Below are 13,132 nucleotides of genomic sequence, written 5' to 3'. Positions count from 1 at the left end.
AGGGATGAAATCCCATTCCATTCTGCAATATACAGGTGTCCTACCATGACACCTGCTTCTTTTTGCTTGCCTTCCTCTGCCCACTTCCTGCCATTTCAAATGTGCTCATGACCTTGGACACATGGGAGCCTTTTCCTCCAAAGCCAAGCTGCATGTTTCTGTCCTGAGTGCCAGGGAGTGTGGAAGAGAATATTATGAAATGACATAATCTAGGGCCATGTGGTACTACATAACGTATGGATGTTTCTCCAAATACTAGTTCTGCTGGCACCTTGCATAGCACCTCCCAAGTTCTCTGCTTTCCCTTCCCACTGAAAAGTCTTATCCTGCCAAATGTGTTTTAGTTCTCTATTCATCTGCTGTTCTCCTCCATCTAGGCAAACGACTGGCATGGATGTGTAAAGTCTGGCAAAGGCATTGGGAGCTGGAAGGAGAGCTGCTGAGCTGGGCTTTCCCTTGCTGGGGCTGCCAGGCCAGAGGCTTCCTGAGCTCAGCTGTGGCTCACTGAGCTGCTGCTGTGCAATTCCCAGGCATGGCACTTTATTAGGCTTCAGGTGTAATGATTTGTTTACTTAAAGAAAAAAGCAAATAATCAGCTTGAGTATCATTCTTAAATGCACTCACAGTCACTTTGTGTAACCTCTCACTTTTTGCAATGAAACCTCTTTCATAGACAGGCTTGCTCTGGGAGATCATACCTTGTACCTGGAACGAGAACATTTAGCTGCTTCAATAAAGGTGCTCTTAGCTTAGAGCGTGCAAGACAAGTCTGATTTTTGTTCCAAATGTGAAAATTCAGTTTTCCCTGCCTAGGAGGTGTTCTTATGTGTTTTACATAGTCTCATATGTAAAATGTGCTACTGTGTTGACCTTGCAATTGTATATAAAATAAGTGTTTTAACCTTTGACTGTATTTATATCCCTCCACTTTCTTCAGTGCATAAGAATAAAGAGGCATCCTAGAATTTTAGTGTTCAACAGCAAATTCTCTACTGATTTAGAGGTTTTACTGTGGGTTATGACTGTAGGAAAAAATACAGTGTATCTGTGGGCATTGTATTGCATTGATTGAGGAACTGTAATGAAGCCTTAATCATTGACAGAATCATTCACAGAAAAGTGAATTTTTCTATACAAATATCCTTTGGCAATTTTTGTTCACAGAGGTAACAATAGAAAATAATTATATTTTAACAGAAGTTAATATTTCAGATGTATTGAGTATATTGTGGGACTTGTGACTTTCTGCAGTTGCCCATAGAACATCCCAAAGGCATGGTTAAGGTGCATGAAGCAATTCCTATTTAGTGTTTATTTTAAAACACTTAGGAGAGGTACAGCACAATAGAAGAGAACGTTGGCTATGATCTGTGGTTTCATTTGCAGTATTTTCAATGGAGAGTCTGTAGTTTGTGTTACCCTTTTCTAGTACAAATTGCCTTTGCTTGTGCTAAATGTGCATGTGCAGTTGAGCATCTGTAGTCCACAGAATTCACAGAATCATTGGTTGGAAGAGACCTTCAAGATCATTGAGTCCAACCCAGCCCCAGCACCTCAACTGAACCCTGGCACCCAGTGCCACATCCAGGCTTTGTTAAACACACCCAGGGATGGGGACTCCACCACCTCCCTAGGCAGCCATTCCAGAACTTTATCACCCTTTCTGTAAAAAACTTTTTCCTAATATCCAACCTGTATTTCCCTTGGTGCAGCTTGAGTCATTACGTTTTAATTTGTGGACATTTTTACTTGTGTGTAGAAGTCAGGAGCTGCAAACTAGAACTCAGAGATTGACGTGCCCAGTTTTGAGAACATGTATCTCCAGTGTTGGTGATATAAGCACCTGAACATTTTAAAGATAACAAAGAGAAGAGGGATGATTGGAAGTTGTTGAAATGTGCTAGTGGAAGGGTAGAAATGTTGAAGACTGTGAATAGCTTTACTTTCTTTCCCCTGAGTGAATTCTGTACATTGTAATAAAAGACCAAGTGTGTGTTGGGATGAATGAGTAATTCAGGGAACTGTCATATCTCTCTCCCACTCACCAGCCTGTGGAATCCACACTCAGGGGCAGTCAGCAGTGGTCTCAGCTGCAGGGCAGGACATGGGAAGCTCCCAGCTAATCTGGCACTCACACAGTGAGTTAAAAATGTTTATTTACTGCTTCAAAGGCATCCTAGTGAACTCTTCCAGCAGACATCAGAAAACATTACTGCTTGTGAACGTGCAGACACAAAAGGAAAAAGGCTCAGTAAATAAAACACCAGTCTGGCAGGTGATTCTCAATGTGGTGTTTGCTTTATGCACTTGATATTTTCAGGTATGTTCTGCTTGAGTGTAACTTCCTTCATAGGTCATACCAAAGCCCCTGCAACTGTTCAGTTCAAAAGTTAAAACAGGTTGATGCAGCAAGGAAGCAACGTTTCCAGATATAGAAAGACAGACTGGATGGAGTAAGTAACCAACCTTCCCTGGGTGTGATGTGTTTTAAAGTGTGCTTGCTAATAAATGCTGTGGTTAAATTTAGACTTGTACAGTAAGCCTGATTTACAAACTAATTTATTTTAATCAGATTTTTTATTCATCTTGAAGAAGATTTTTTATGATTTTAGATTTTGAGAAAGATTGCAAAATCTCTCTTTTCCTCTCTTATCCCCATGCCTCTTATCCACATTCAGACCAAATAATAATTTCTTAGTGCTTTTGATATTCATCAGGTTCACAAGCCAAGCCACATTTCTGATTTTCTGGACATTTTGTTCCCCCAAACCTCACCCCATTTCACTCTTGTGGCTTTCTTCCTTGTCCCTGCTTTCATTTCTCTTTCCCCAGGGTGGCCTCTCTCTGTCTTGGATACATTTCTTCCAAACTGGGAACTGCTATTACCCTTGTGGAAAAGAAAAACTGTAGAGAACTTAGAAATTCCTTAGCTATGTAAAAATGCAAACCATGGACTAGAATGTCTCCAATGACGTAACTGCTGACATTTTAAACAAAACAAAAAACCAAAAAAACCAAACCAAAGAAAAAAAAGAAAAACAAAAAGAAAAACAAGCAAACAAAAAAACTGGCACAGGTTTTCTAGAGAGGCTGTGGCTGTGCCATCCCTGGAAATGTTGGATGGGGCTTGGAGGAAGCAGGTGTAGTGGAAGGGGTCCCTGCCCATGGCAGGGGGTTGGAATGAGATGGTCTTTAAGGACCCTTCCAACCAAAATCATTCTATGGCTCTGTGAAACTGTTGATGGGCTAGGGTTCTTCACTGATTGTCTGATTTAGGGGATTTCAGTGAAAAGTGCCTGAATATTTTGCAGACTCATACCAAAAGCAATTCATGTGTCACGCCACATGTGTGGAGCATCTCATGCTAGAGCAGAGGATTGAACCTTGGTTTCATAGAGCTAAACTCACCACCTTGACCTACTTATTTATTTCTCTCTCTCTAAGCTGTCTGATTCATTTGAATTAATTTGAACTTCATTTAAAGTATTAACTGATTCACTGGAATTATTTGAATGCACTGATTTATTCATAAATATGACCATGAGAAAAGGAAATAGCACATTGCAACAACTGTACATTGCAAAGAAAGGGAGAGCAAATTCAATCTGCTGTGATGAGTCTGAGTTTAACTGTATTGGCTGGAGTTTAATTTGAGGAAAATATCATTAATATGATGATAGAGCATCTGATATTTTTCTGGGAAATAACTGGTCATGTAGGAAAACCTCTCAGTCTTCCACGCTCACAAATAATTTAAATTCCATTGTTCCTTGGGGTTTTAAATTACTTCCAGTATGTTTAAAAGGGGCTGTTGACTAGAGATGAGTAAGCAACCCTTCTCTTGAGATAATATAAACTCTTTGGCTGGCAGGCCCTAATTCATTTGGCTTGCTGTCAGTCACAGTGGAAGTATCTTTGTTTTTTTAATCAAATTTTCATAGCAGTGAACCCAAAAATCAATCATGTGATACCCACTAACAGCTCGTTTGCTTATTAATGTGATTATGCACTCTGAGAACACTCAATTTTCCGTATTTTTTAATTTCTGTGGTTATTTTAACAATTGTTGCTTCAGACTTCAGAATGCTGTGTAAATCAGTCAGTGCATTACTCTGTCCCTCATGTTCAGACTAGTCCCTACTTCCCTTCACATCACTGGAAGCCCTCTTACCCAATGCCTGTCACTGTGCAGGCTCACAACAAATCCATGGAGTGATTCCAAGTCCCCATTTTGAGAGAAACATTTTATTTCCCCTAATTACCTTTATATAAAATGCACTCAACCATCCTCTTTTCTTGGAGTAAAGCCCTATTTTCAGTCTCTTCATTCACTGTGCTTTACCCTGTTAGTTTCCAAGCCCTGTGTTCATGAAGATGTTGCACGGTTCTTTTGGAGTTGTAATGATTTGTATCACCTGCTAACCTGTGCTATTTCCTCCTTGTCTTTTGTCTCATTGTCTCTTGATCCCCACCTTCAAACCCCATTTTTACATTTCATACAAACCTACTGTGTCTGTTTCTCTTTTGTATTGATCCTAAAGACCTCCCTCTAATGTGATGATTGTAATAAATGAGATTGTGCAAAGGCTGGGTAGAGCTGATGAACAAAGCTGACAGATCTCCCATCTGTGGGCTTGATCCATTCAAGTTGGTGAAAAATCTCTTACTGTTTTTAATGCAGCAAGGTCAATATCAAATTTCCATGTATCTGTATTTATAACTGTATTTCTGATTTCTGATATAACTGTATTTCTGAATTTTCCTCCTCCTTGGACAGGAACTATCTTAGTCTGCTTTACCACAGCATCTTGGCAACGGAGACAAATCTGGGTGTAGGATCTCATCTCTGTTGTAATAGAATCATAAAATCATTTAGGTTGGAAAAGACCTTTAAGACCCTTGATTGTAACCATAACACCAAACCTAACATTGCCAAGTCCACTACTTAAGTGTGTCCTTAATACCACATCTGCCAACATCAAAGACTGGGAAAGAAAAGGGGGAAAGGATTTGGGTGTTACTGATCACATTGCTGCCACATTGGAAGCAGTGAATTTGCCCACTGTCTGTTCAATTTTATAACTCTTAATTCTGTAGATCAGTGAGAGAGAGCAAACCCAGCATTGGGATTTGTGGGTCAGGACACTTGTCTGGGAGTGTGGGAATGAAGTTCCTGTTGTGCTTTAGCAGTGTCACTTTGTGGATTATTATATCTGGAAACCAAAGTGCTGTACAAGGGGAGTCCTAAAGAGGTTGAAGTGATTGTGTACAAATGGATTTGAGCAAAAAAAGGTGCAGGATCAAGCAGCAGTAGATGCAACCTGGTCTCTGTTTCTTGGCTGCTCAGCAGTTTCCTTGATGACTCAGTTACATGGTGAAATCAGCTTTCTGAATCCAAAGAACAGAAATGCCTTTTAGAACAAGGGAAGGTTCTTTCTTAGTAATTTGTTCACAAAGTAGAACATTAACCTGCTGAGTATCTTACTCCCTTAATACAAATGTCATCTTTCTTAATGTTCAAAGCACAGATTATACACAGGGAAAATTGGGAGGTCTTGCAGAATAGAAAGGAGAACATTTTAGAGCATTAGTCGCCTTACAGGGTGAGAACCTCACCCCAAGCATGTGGGTTCAGCATTTAGTACTTGCTTGATTATAATTCTTTTTATATCATTTGAAGATGACCTATTTTTTCTAGTTGTAAGATTTGAATCTCTAAAAAATGAACCATTCTTATAAAATGAACAAGACCTTCCTCCTGTTTTAAAAAGGTAGTTATTTAGTTATTTCATGCATGTAACCTGTGGTCAGCTGCTTTAATTAAATAAAACAGACCAATGATTTAGTGTTTTTGTAGATTGTCTGCAAGTAATACAAAGGCAAAAATAATCCAAATCTTTGCAAATCCAGCATCTCAGCCTGTTTTTTGAAAGGTGATGGGAAGGCTTGTGATCAAGAAAGAATGTTTTCAAACACATGGACCTGTTAAGAATATGACTGTCTGAAAGGTGCATTACTGAGCACATGCTCTCTGGCCATGCTGGACTCAGGCAGTGCTCACAAAAGCAGGAGCTTTGGTATTTTAAAAGAGATTATTGGCACAGGTCTAGGTGAGTAAAGGCTTTGCCAAAACACGGAAATCTTGCCAGGGCAGACACAAAAGACAGGTTCTCAAAGCAGCTCTGTGTATTTTGTACCTAATTTCCAGTGATGCAAATTTTGAAAAAATCATGGAAGGACATGCCTGGTCTTTGACTTGGAAGGAGCCCCATTGCTGCCACGATGTCATTCCATGGACTCCCTTAAACACAAGTGCAGCTCTGGCCTTGGGAACTCAGAGGGGTTCAGTGGGGTAGAGATGTACTCTGTTAGTTTGCAAATCATAAAATAATTTAAATTGGAAGGCCTTCTAAGCTTTAGCTTCACAGACAGTGAAATTAAAATTTTCACAATTATGATCTATATTTATAAATTATTTGTCACTGTAGTAATTACATGAGTGACACTTAGATTTGGTTTAAGAACAAACAGGACCTTTTTTGGAACAGGGGCCCATGTTCATGGCAACCTGTTATTAATTAGTCTAAAAGATACCAATGGCTGTTATGGAGGAATTTAAAGATTTATAAAGAATATAAAGATCCTGCAAGCAATTTTGGGACTTACTAGATTGTCAGCTACTTACTGCATTTATACATAACTTGAGAACTGCTGTCATCACAAGAGGAGTTTTTAGAAAATCAAAATATCCCTATACTTGGTGTTACTGGTTTTTATCTTCTTCTAGAGATAATAGTATAAATTATATCTAAAATACAAACATTTGTCTATGCAGTATTTTTATTTAATATCTGCTATGGTGGCAGTCTTGTGCATTTCAGCTTTACCCTACCCTTATGTGTTTTTTCCACTGAGCCTTTATCTTCATTGACACATTTTATGTTCTAAATATTTGCATTTTATTTTGGTTGAAATTCATTCTGGCTATGCCAAGTTCCTTTTGCTTACTGCATGTTTTGCTTACCCATGAAGAATTGCACTTATTTCCCCATAACTTCTGCAGCAGAACATTTTGGTACCTTCTCCACCAGGTTTAGTTTTGAGTTGAGCGCCTCACCCTTGGACATGTCCTGTGGGGACAGGTTCCTGCTATGTCCCCCATGGTGAGGTCAGTGAGTATTATCCTTCCTCACAGGCTCTTCCTTGTTTTCCTGCTGGTTTTTCATCATGACCCTGCAGAAGAGCTGCTGGCCTCACTGCTACTGCATGCTTATTTGTTCCTGTATGTGTTAAGAATATTTTCTTTTAATTTCTGTATTTTCTGTGAGAGAAACTTAGTGTGTGCTTTTAAGTAAAAGCTTCTCCTCAGTGACTGAGAGTGTAAGTTTCACAGCTTGCCTGTGCCCTGGCCACTGAACAGTGGACATTGGAAACCTTTCTATCTTCAAATGGATTTGTATTGTGCATGAAAACTGAACATGGTCTGTTGCAGAATGGTTTTGGCTCTCTTTTTTAGTAATTACATATCATTATACTGCTATTAAAATGCAACCTGCCTAAACATTTTATTAGTATTTTACTACTTAATTAACAACTATTGCTGAAAACAGTCCCCATACTGAGACTTAATCCACTTAAGCATCCATATTAATGAAATGTAACTCCCCTTTTGAAGTAATATATGACTTCTGTGGAATGTTTTTTCTTGGTTGGTTCTTGAAAGTGAGCCACTTATTTAGTACTGAGTATCTGAAATTATTTAAAACAGTATCTGTTAATGCTTTCTGCAAAACAATAGATAATGATATAAATAAAATTCTCAACAATTATTCACATTATCTAGGTGAAGAGCCTTCATACAACAAGCCACCAAGCTCTGAAGTGTTCAGATATTTCTGGTGCTAAATCAACAATTGTGTTAGCTTTGTAGTGTCACTACATGTGTCATTTCCTTTGCTCTCTGACTCTCCTGGTGTGTTCCATAGGTTCCAAGCAGTGTAGAATGGAATGGCATGGAGATATTGTGATTTCCCAGGGAGGTACACAAAGAAAACCAAAAGGGTGTTTGGGTTTGGGAGAACAAAATTAAAGAATTTCCTATTTGTAAATGGATTTTTTAAAATATAATTTTTAATGGAGGAGTGCTGGCTATATAAAATAATGCTCTAGAGAGTTCTGGAACTCTGCAGGATTTCTGAGAATTAGTGTTGTTATAATTATGGAAGATTACTTAGAGCCTTCTGCATACAAGAAAGATGTGTCTTGATTTTCTTCCATAAACTGCAAGCTTAACACTGCATACTGACAATCTTTTACATTTCTCTTTTTTTCAAAATCTCAGATGGAGGAATTTAGCAGCATGCATGGGGAATTTGCTTTCTAAACTGAAGATCTGCAGGACCTGGTTCTCTTCTCACACTTCTGTAGGTCAAGTGCAACCTGTGGCAGAGTGAGTGAGTGACATTGGTTTTTAATGAAGTTATTCTTTGGTCATAGTTCTGTATTTCCAGTCTGTAAGATGATGGAGGGGAATGTGGGGTTTGAAGAGAAAATCTCCTTCCTTCTGCTGTGTTCTTCTGTGGGACATTGCCATCTTTTCATGTCCTAGATTCTGGTCAACCATTTGAGCTCACAGTCAGCTCAAATTTATCTCCTTTGGCTCAGATGTGTCTGTGTAATCTGCAGGCCCTGCTGCAGTTGTTAACATCTGGCAGAAAGACAGAGCTGAAGGATGAGGGGAAAGTCTTTCTGGCTATTCCAGTAGGGTTTGTCAGGCCTTGTCTCTTAATGCCATAGGTGGTGGTTTTTTCTAAACTTTGAATTAGACTTTATGAGGGCCATTAGATGGGAGAAAAGACTTTCATAGATCTCTGAAGGGACACTCACTGTGTTTCCACCCTGGACATACTAGATGTCTACACAAATTGTTATCTTTTCCATTTCACAGCCCAGGCTTAATCAGGGCAGGACAAACTAACAGTAAATGGATGATAGCGGCTGTGAGCTGAGCTTCTGGAGGAGATGGCTCTGGCCGTGGAGGTCAGTGGGGCCAGATGTGCAAAAAAAACTGCTTTGTGTAGGCATTTGTAGGCTCAAACAGCAGAGCTGGCTGTTCTCAGCCATAACTGGGAACTGTATCTGTTCCCTAATGGGGGTAAGCTGTAAATTCACAGCTGGTCTATAATTACCCTTTACTAACACTCTGAAGGTAATAACTGGAGTCTTTTCTCCCCACTCCTTTCCCCTCCACCCCAGGTGTCCAACATGGTTATTTACACCTGTGAGGAGTGAGTAAGAAAGTAGGTATAAAATGCTGTCATTCAGGTTTGGCAGTGTTTAACTACCTTGTAAATGAGTGTTCAGATCTTCAGATGGATGATTGAGTACTCTTTCAAATATATATTTTTTTAATCCTCACTTTTTAATGCTCTTTTTGCATCCTGAATAGAGTACCTAGAGTGATCATGCACAGTGATGGAATTCAGTGGGGAATTTTTTACGATGTGTTAATTTAAAAATGATTTAGGAAATCTTGTGATTTCATCAACCACTCCACAAGAACACTGTGAAGCAAAGTCATGTGCACAGATACTCCTTTGGGAATAGGACAGATGAGTTGAACTGTATTTTCATTAGGAAAATGTACTCCTTTTTTATCTGTGCAAGTATTAAATATTACCAATTCTAATGCTCTTGTGAAACCCTTCAGCATTCAGTCTTACCAGGGTTATCACTGGGATTTTGGTCAGAGTAAGGATTTTCGGGCTGCACTGATATGTGTTCATGAACCTCTTTCTCATTAGTTTGCTGTTTGCTATTTACTTAAGTGTTTGTCCTAATTTAAAATTTGAGAAGTTCTGTAAAGTTGGAAGAAAATTGAGACAGTTGCCTGTATTAGTGGTTTAAAAGTTCCAGTAATTTTTTGCATTTTTATGGTGTACTTTCATTCTGTTAGTAAGAAGAATGTTCTCTGAGTGAGGGTTAAATGCCTCACTCGTGCCTTGATTCCCTCCCCTGCCTGCTGACTCACCATTTCACTGGCACACAGCCATGGTGCAGTTGTGGAGTGTGTTTACCAAGTGCTTGAATCACAAATAGAGAGCTGTTGGATTTTCTCGTACTTGAAATGGTTGGGAAAACTTTTAGCCTTTCAAATCAGCCACAATGAAGACTGTTCCTTTAAAGCTCAGTTTTAATTTTTGAATATATTTTCAGATGAAAAGCATTTATTTAAAAAGCATCATTTAGAAGGAGACAGTGTCTTTGTGTTCTAACTACTTACAGCCATATTTGGAAGGTGAATTCTACCAGGTCTAACTGCTTTGGGATATTCCTTTCCAACTGGCATCACATTAGCATCCAGGAAAATAAGTCTGCTTCATCCTGCTACATGTAAATACATGAAAAAGAAAATGTGCTGTTTTTCTGGTCTGATGAAGGCAAGTGCTGCGGGTGGGGTGGTGTTATCAGCACCATGTCTGGGGCTTTTGTCAGATGCCCTGGCCATGGGCATAAGGAGCTTGTGGGTTGCTTTATAGTTAATAAATTACATGGCTTCAGACCTCATTCTGGGAGCAGCCCTATGAAAAGGAGTGATAAAAGGTTATTACAGGAAAACTCAGGCCTGCACGACTGATCTCAGTGAGGCTTGCTCTCAGAAATAAAGGGAAACTCTGGAGCCCACAGTCCAACAGTGGGATGCTGCTAGAGCCATCAAAGCTGTGTTCATTTGCCCTTTGGAGCAGGAGCATCCCTCAGCAGTGCAGCCATCAAGAGCTTGGAGCTGTTGCTCATTTTGAATCTAATGGGCAAAGGATAGACTTGAAGGGAATTGTTTATCAGAGTATGAGTCTCTGACAAAGTTGCTGCAGCTGCATTTGAAATAAACAAGTGAGAGGCTAAAATAATTAGACACGGGAGGAGTTTAATGTGAATTCCTGTATTCATTTAATGCAAGTGAATTGGTGGGCAGCATATGGAGTAAGCAGGCATCTGGAAGGACAGCAGTAGGAAATTGTTGATCTTTTTTGGAGTAATAGATAGTGTAGTACTTATTTACAGACACATCAGAAACACATTTCTGGATGACTGTGAATAACTTATTTCTAGATGATAGTAATTAACTCAGCTGTAACGAGTCAAGATTGCTGCTTAGTGTTTAAATAATTTTTCATTCTAGAAACTCCAATGTTAGATTAAACTTTTTATTTCATCTTAGGAAGGAGAAGCAGTTCAACAGTCCTTGTTTCAAACATGACTCCTGGTTGCAAAGAGCATTTTTCACTTTTCTCTTTACAGTTGTTCACTAATATATTTCTATCTATGACCAATGTATAAAATCAGTTTCACAGATGTGTTACACAGTCATCCAGAATTCAAGTTGATAAATGTGACTGAAAAGTTGAGGAAGGTTAAAACACAGCAGGGCATGACTTTCTACTAACAGGAGTCAGCAAAAACATTGAAAATGTTTCTTTAGAGACAAGGGAAGTCAGGAGGAGGATCTCTAGTGATGCTAGTGGCTCTTGACTTGGATCCATGGGATTTGTTCAAGGGACACCAGTGTCATGAAGTGCTAAGGAAAGGTAATGCAGTCCAACATAGAATTTTTAAAGTTACTAAATATGAAATGTTTAATTTTCTCAAAATGAAAATTGCCTTCTTTCTCCCATAGTACTCTTCACGGTTCCAGATGAAAATTACTGAGTCACCAGACGGACTTAATAATTAGAATTTAACAAAGTTTTTAACAGTTCTATTTTTATTATATATCTGTAATGAGCAAATTTGTAAAACCAAGGAAAGAGTATAAATTAAAGCAAAGTGGTGCTAACAGAGTTCAAATGGTTTGAGTTCTAGAGGGGGTTGTTAGTCTGGCTTTTTTAGTAATCTGAAACTCTCCACGCTATGAGTGGAGATTGGTTTTGAGGTTAAGTCAGTTGTGAAGAGATGTGTTATGTTTGATTAAATTTTACTTCTGAAGGAGTTTCATGACAAATAAGACACCCAAGGAGGGGTGAATTCCTGAAGTTAATATGTCCAGAATCAAACTTGACTTCTTCCTTTGCAACCAAATTGTCCTCTGGTCCAAATTCTGACAATTGTTTTGCTTTGAACTCCTCCAGTGTTTAAAATTGGTTTTTTTTTTCACATGCTATCATTTGCTTTCAGAACCTCTCCTTGTTCTTGCCATATGCAATATTATTTCTGTTATTCAAAATGAGAAGTGGCACATCTTAGTGTATGCAGAGCTTTTACCTGTTTTTATACCTTAACTGGGATCAATACCTTCCTGTTCTTTTATACACGCAATTATTTCTTTATATCTACTTAACAGATTCCTCTTCCATGTAATCTGTGTATTAATTTGCTGCAACAAGGACTTACATTTGAAAAAGCTTGAAACCCCCCTCCTCCAAATATTTGGATTAAGTTTTTAAAGAATTTTGCTTTCTTTTAAAAATGAACTATTTAAAATTAAATTCACATGATGACAATTTGTGTCAAAACGAAACCAAATTTATCAATAAAACTGTTAGACAGGAAAGGTGTCACACCCTGTTCATCATGTGCATGTTGCTCACAGTCCATTGGATGCCACATTAAGTTAATTCCTGACAAGAGCCACCCTAATAAATAATTGGATTTGTTGATAGTGAAGCAAGACCAAATTGCTCAATCCTCTGCTTCAAATAGCTGACCACAGTTTTTTACTAACAGTGCCTGTCAGTTTAAAGCCAACCAATGTAATTGCCAGAACTAATTGTTTCCTTTGAGTGAAGTGTAGGTAATTTTTTCAGACCTTGTTAGATGGTTGTCTAACCCTGGCTGTCTGTAAAAATATCCTTCCTTTTCTGCCCCAGGCAGAAGTAATTTACAGTTACTCTTCTAATCACAGGAGATACATGATTGCAAACAGCATTTGTGGATGCTATGGGCAAAGAATCTCCTGGTACACAAGAGCCCCTGGCAAGAGGTTGTCTGGAGCCATGGGTGGTCCACAGGCTGATCCCCCTCCTGCACCAGGCTGGGGCTGGGCTGAGTCTGGCAAACACCACTTCAAAATCAAATTCCCTCATGTGGAGCCAAAATCCTGCCTGGAGCAGCTGGGTCTGGGCAGGCATGCTTTAGG

This window comes from Geospiza fortis, unplaced genomic scaffold, assembly GCF_000277835.1.
Source record: "Geospiza fortis unplaced genomic scaffold, GeoFor_1.0 scaffold97, whole genome shotgun sequence".
In the NCBI taxonomy this organism is placed as follows: Eukaryota; Metazoa; Chordata; class Aves; order Passeriformes; family Thraupidae; genus Geospiza; species Geospiza fortis.
Note: the sequence above shows the minus strand (reverse complement) of the source record.